General features: G+C 46.2%; 1 long non-coding RNA gene across 1 annotated transcript in view; it reads left to right on the forward strand.

Moving 5' to 3' along the window:
* LOC138247358 (uncharacterized) overlaps positions 1 to 5,253 on the forward strand; it is a 154,604-nt gene extending 149,351 nt beyond the window's left edge. The window contains exon 3 of the long non-coding RNA XR_011194466.1: positions 4,103 to 5,253. This is a non-coding gene — a long non-coding RNA (uncharacterized lncRNA). The remainder of the gene's footprint in view (positions 1 to 4,102) is intronic.
* Positions 5,254 to 6,000: the final 747 nt, after the last annotated feature.

Raw genomic sequence — 6,000 nt, forward strand, 5'->3', positions numbered from 1 at the left:
TAGACTGGACAGGGCCACAATCACAGATCTGTGTGCACAATTGGAGCCTGACCTGATATCAGCTATCCGTCATCCCACTGGGATTTCACCTCTTGTGCAGGTTCTATCTGTGCTCCATTTCCTGGCAACTGGTTCTTTCCAAGTGACACTGGGCTTGACAGCAGGAATGTCACAGCCAACGTTCTCAATTGTGCTGGCAAGGGTATTGGCTGCTTGGTGAAACACGTGCAGCAACATTTCTTTCCCCCAGGTGGAAGATTTGGCCACTGTGAAGGCCAGATTCTATGCAATGGGAAATACACCCAATATTATTGGGGTGAATGACGGTACACCTATCGCGTTTGTCCCCTCCCCACCAGAATGAACAGGTGTTCAGGAATCGGAAGAGTTTCCACTCACTGAATGGTGTGCCTGGCAGACCAGTACATCTCCCACATCACTGCCAAGTATCCTGGGTTGGTTCATGATGCCTTTGTTCTGAGGAATAGCAGCATCTCAAATGTGATGGCCCAACTAGAGGCACAGGGTGTGGCTAATATGTGAGCCAGAGTCATCACCCACTCTATTTCAGTGTATGCCTTCAAGTATTATCCCATAGGATTGTGGAAGGCTAAATTTTGTCCCTCATTATTTGCAGGCGACTCTGGCTACCCAAACCTGTCGTGGCTCCTGACTCCTGTGAGGAATGCCAGGACAGGGGCTGAGAACTGTTATAATGATGTACATGGGTGAACCAGGAAAATAATCAAGAGGACCTTCAGCCTCCTGAAGGTCAGGTTCAGATACCTGCTTCTGACAGGTGGATCCCTGTGCTACTCGCCCGAGAAAGTCTGCCAGATAGTAGTGGCAAGCTGCATGTTGCACAACCTGTACCTCAGACAACATGTGCCTTTTCTTCAGGAGGAAAGAACTGGAGATGCCCCTGTGGCAGCAGTGGACCCTGAGGACAGAGAGGATGAGGATGCAGAGGATGAGCATATGGACAACAGAACATCAGTTATACGGCAATACTTCAAATGATACACAGGTGAGACAGTGCAACTAACCATTACTCTGACTATTGATGATTTCTGTGTGGTTGTAGCATGAAGGCATTCACGTCCTTTGCATCTCAACTTACTGTCACATATGGCTTGTCCTTCTACGGATGTTGGTGATATGACAACAGTGTCCTGATGTGTTTACTGCACACAGCTACAGGTCATTATTTGTATGCTATCACAGTGTTGAGATCATTTGCACTAGATGTGACTGTTCCCATAAATGCACATTTTCAACACATAAAACGGTGTCACTCAAATTGTGGTCAACAGTGTTTATTGTATTGCAAATAATTGTATGAAAAGTGAAATGGAATGGGGTGATGGTAGAGAAAAGTCCAGGGTATTGTTCCAGTTTGTTTGTAGCACAGGTCCATTGTCCAAGGGGCCATAGGAAGGGGACCAAAGGCAGTTCAAAGTGAACAAGGTGACAGGGTGGGACACAAGGGGGACAATTAGGAGAGTCTCATTTCCTGGTGGTAGTCTTGGTCTTGGCAAGTGTCTCTGGCTTCTGTCTAGGTTGCAGGGAACGTTTACGGGGTAGTTCACCTTCCGCAGGGGAGAGGTGCTGATGGCCTGTTGGTCCTGTGGCAGGGCCTCCTGCACACTAGCTGCAGTGGAAGTGGAGGGCTGGTCAATAGACTGGCTTTTGGTAAGGGCCCACTGGTGTGCTGTCCATTCCCTCATGATGTTGGCCATGTCTGCCAGCACCTTTGCTATGAAGATCATGGTGGTGTTGAGAGCCTGCAAGTCCTCCCTGATCACCTGGTGGTGTTCCTCCTGCAGCCGCTTTTTCTCCTGCATTTTGTTAAGGATCTGGCCCATCATGTCCTGGGAATGTTGGTAGGCCCCCAGGACATTGGTGAGTGCCTCCTGAAGAGTCGGTTCCCTGGGCCTGTCCTCCCCCTGGTGCACAGCGGTCCTCCCAGTGTACCTATTGCCCTGTGCCTGTGTCCTCTGAACGGTTTGCCCACTGCCACTGACCCAAGGTCCCTGATTATCATGGGTATGAGATGTGGACTGGGATCCCTGTACAGGTGGAGACACACTGCTGATTGACGTGTTCTGGGGACAGAGGTGTGGGGATGCTGGGTGGGTGCTGTAGTGTTGGATACTGATGGGGAGGCTCTGTGGTTGACTATGAGTAGGCTGGGGTGACCGAGAGACCAGTGGTCCCTAATGGGCCAGGTAGTTCATCCAGATCCTGGAGTTCAGAGTTACTTTCATCACTGGGGGCATCTTCTGTTGGGGGACTGGTTAGTCGAGGCACCTCCTCTCAGCTGAGATTGGCTGGGGCATTTGTGGGGATGTAAGTGATGTATTGTGCATCATGTCTGTGACAAGTTGTACATCCCTGGCTTCCCCTCTATCGTTGCTGTTGCCCTGCCACCTTTGTTTGTGTATGGTGTTGTATTGTGGGATTGTTAGTTCTCCATGCTGTGCATGCTTTGGTGATGGGTGTCCATGCAGGGCTGGGAGGGATGCCCATGCATTGGTATAGCATGCAGGGCTTGGCATTGGGGTTAATCATATGTGTAGGTGGTGTGTGGGATGGAGTGGAGTGATGGGATTGAGGGTAAGGGTGTGAGATGGCATGCAGGTATGGGGGTTTATAAGTAGTAAATGTTGACTCACCAGTGTCTGGTCCTCTGGCAACTCCAGTGAGTCCCTCAGGATGCAGTAATGCAAAGACTTGCTCCTCCCATGCTGTGAGCTGTGGGGAAGGAGGTGGGGAGTCCACTGCCATTCCTCAGGATGGCGAGTTGGTGCCTTGCTGCCAAGGAATGTACCTTGCCCCATAGGTTGTTCCACCTTTTCCTAATGTCATCCCTTTTACGTGGATGTTGTCCCATGGTCTTCTTCCTGTCCACGATTCTCTACCATAGTTCCATCTTCCTGGCAGTGGATATTTGCTGTACCTGTCCTCCACACAGCTGTGGCTCTACCCTGACTATTTCCTCAATCATGACCAGCAACTCCTTATTTGTGAAACAGGGGTGGGTGCCTTTGTGGGGACATGGGTGTTGTTTGGTGTGTGTAAGTGTGTAGATGTTGGCTACTGTGGTTGGGTGTGCGAAGTGGGGTGCGGAAGGGATGTATGGGTATGTGTGTCTAGTTGTCGCAGTGGTCTTGATGTCAGTCTGGTGGCAATAATTTGTATTCGTAAAGAGTTGTGGGTGATGTGGGTGTGTGTTTTATAGTGCTGTGGGTGGGGGTGGTGTGTGCATGAGTGTCAGGTGTGTGTATTTGGTATTGGCCAATGTTGTGTAGTTTAGTGTTTGGGAGTCCATTTGGAGCATGCTGGTTTGTACCGCCAATGGTTTACCGCCATTGAATGTCCGCCATGGTGATTTGTGGGTCATAATGTGGTGGGCGTTGTTTTGTTGGTGTCACGGTATGGGTGTTGTTACTGCCACTTTAGCACTGACCTTGCGGAATTGTGTATGTGGCAGTATTCTGTTGGATTGGTGTGTGTGTGTGTGTGTGTGTGTATGTCCTAATATGGAAAATGGATATCTGCCACCACAGCGGTATGTTGGCGGGCGTCACTGAGGCAGTAGGTAAGCAGGATTTACCGTTAATGTCATGATGAGAGCCTATGTGTGCTAAGATTCGGGGCTTCAAAATACAATACACTGTTTGCTGATATAAACAAAAAACACTAATGAAAAAAAATATTTTGCAATGATTAGCAGAATTGGAACAGAAATCTAAATACTCAACATCCGAGTTCTTTGGGTAAGGAAGTATGGACTGAATTAATGTATACTAGATCACTGATTAAATCATTGTGTGCAGCTAAATTTACCCAACAAACTAAAAACTAATGGGCATTGCAGATTTGAATTGGATGAAAAGAACTGAGCTCTTTTAGTGGCTCAGGTGAGAGATGCTACAAGGGCTTAGAAATAATTGATCAAATAGTTGACCAATGATGCTTCAATCTCTCAATTGTAGAGGCCTGTTCAGAATACTATAAACCCTTATACGAAACAAAAAGAACAAACCCAAGCAATAGAGCAGCTTTTGGATCAAGCTAATCTTCTGTCTCTTTTTTTTAGGGCAAATGGAAGTACTAACAGCTCCAATAGCACTTGAAGAACTCCAAGAAACTAAAAGCAACCGGCCTAGATGCAACAAAGACAGAATTATATGAACTATTGATTAATGCAATATATGCCTTTTTCTGGAAATAATTAACTCAATATGAAAGGAAAAAACCAGCAGCACATGGAACAGATTAGATTCTTTTTAAAGAAAGATAAGCTTTCCTGATGTATGAGCTCATATTCACCTAGACTTACTGTGTATGTGTTAGACCTGACATTATTGGCTTTTCCCTTATTTTTGCTGTGCTTGTTTTTGTTAGCATTGGGACGCTGTGCACTGTATCTCTGCTTACCAGTGGTGACATCAGTAAGCCCTTAGTAAATGGTACTGCATGTTCACAGGGCCTGTATATTAAATGCTACTTGTGGGCAGGAGTTCCCATTGTGCTACCCATTAATGTAGCCCTGTAAAACGTGTCTCAGGCCTGTCACTGTAGCATGTAGTAGTTTTAAACCACCATTTTGACCTGGCAAAATAACCCTTGAGCCAGGCCTAAACATTCCTTTCTATTAAAAATAAAGTCACCCCCTAAGGTAGACCTTAAAGGATCATGAGGCAGAGTACCTGGTATTAAAAAAGTAGGGCATGTGTACTTTTTACATGTCCTGACAGTGAAAAATGAAAGACACTTTTCACTGCGGCAAAGCTATCTCTCCTATGGACTGATACTAGGTTAGCTTTTTACACTTAATAAGTGAAAACTTCAGTTTGGGAACTACAATTCATTTTTCCACTCATTTGAATTGCAATCTAAAATCATCTTCAATAGTGAAATTGGATTTCATGCTACTGTTCAGAAAATGCTACTTTTAAAAAGTTGGCATCCTCTGGCCTAAACACAATATGCTTTTCTGCCAGTGAACAGGGTCACGTGACAGTGAATGGCTCTCCTGATGTGTGTTGTGTATTCCTTACAGATATGGGGATAAAAGGAACCTGGGTTTAGAGGGAGTGGGACATCCTGACAGGATGGCTGGGGAAGAGTTCAGCCCTGCTCTAATTAGACTTCAAAGGACCTTGTAGCACACACAAAGGAACACAAGGTCTGCCCCTGTCTTTGTCACTCTAAACCAGTGGGTTTCAAACTTTGCATGCCACACCCCTCCCCCCACCAGGAACAAAAAATAACCTGCCTCCCTTCATAATTTTTAACAATTATTCTATTAGGTTGGCAATGTATAAATATGTCTAGACTTTTTTAAACATTGCTATTGTTCTGTTAACTTGTTACAAATACAATAAATTATTTTCTGCCTAAAACTAAGCATTGTTATCTGCATAATGCCTATTTTGGCCAGAGCATGCCCCCTCTCCTTGGGATCGCTTCAGGCCCCCAGTTTGAAGATCCCTGCCCTAGACAGTTTGGAGCCAAACACAGGATAACGACTAAGTGGAACCAATTTTGGAGTAGGCCTGAAATTGCCTCTCACTCAAAGGCTGGCATTAGTTATAAATGTGGTACCTTCAGAATCTTTCATCAGAACACTTCTGGACCTGCAGAAGAGTCAGCAGAAGGGCTATTCTGCTGCCGGAAGAAGCCAACCTGGACCTGCTTGCTTTGAACACAGGATCTCCAGATGTACTTCAAGAGTCAGTTGGCCACCTCCTCTCTTAGCTAAAGGGACACAACAAGCTTCCAGAGGAGTCCCTGAAAATGCCTAATTGAACAGCACCACATGGGTCTTTCTCCTGGCCTCTGCTGGAGTGAGTCTTGATCCTCAAAAGGTGGGCTCAGGTCCTTGACCCTTGGCTGGCATCAGAGCATACTATTATTACTTCAGATCTACAAAAGCTGCCCTGCAGGTGGAAATCCAGATGTTTGAGACACTTTTGACCATAAGCAGGCTCC

This window comes from Pleurodeles waltl, chromosome 7 (genome assembly GCF_031143425.1).
Source record: "Pleurodeles waltl isolate 20211129_DDA chromosome 7, aPleWal1.hap1.20221129, whole genome shotgun sequence".
Taxonomy (NCBI): Eukaryota; Metazoa; Chordata; class Amphibia; order Caudata; family Salamandridae; genus Pleurodeles; species Pleurodeles waltl.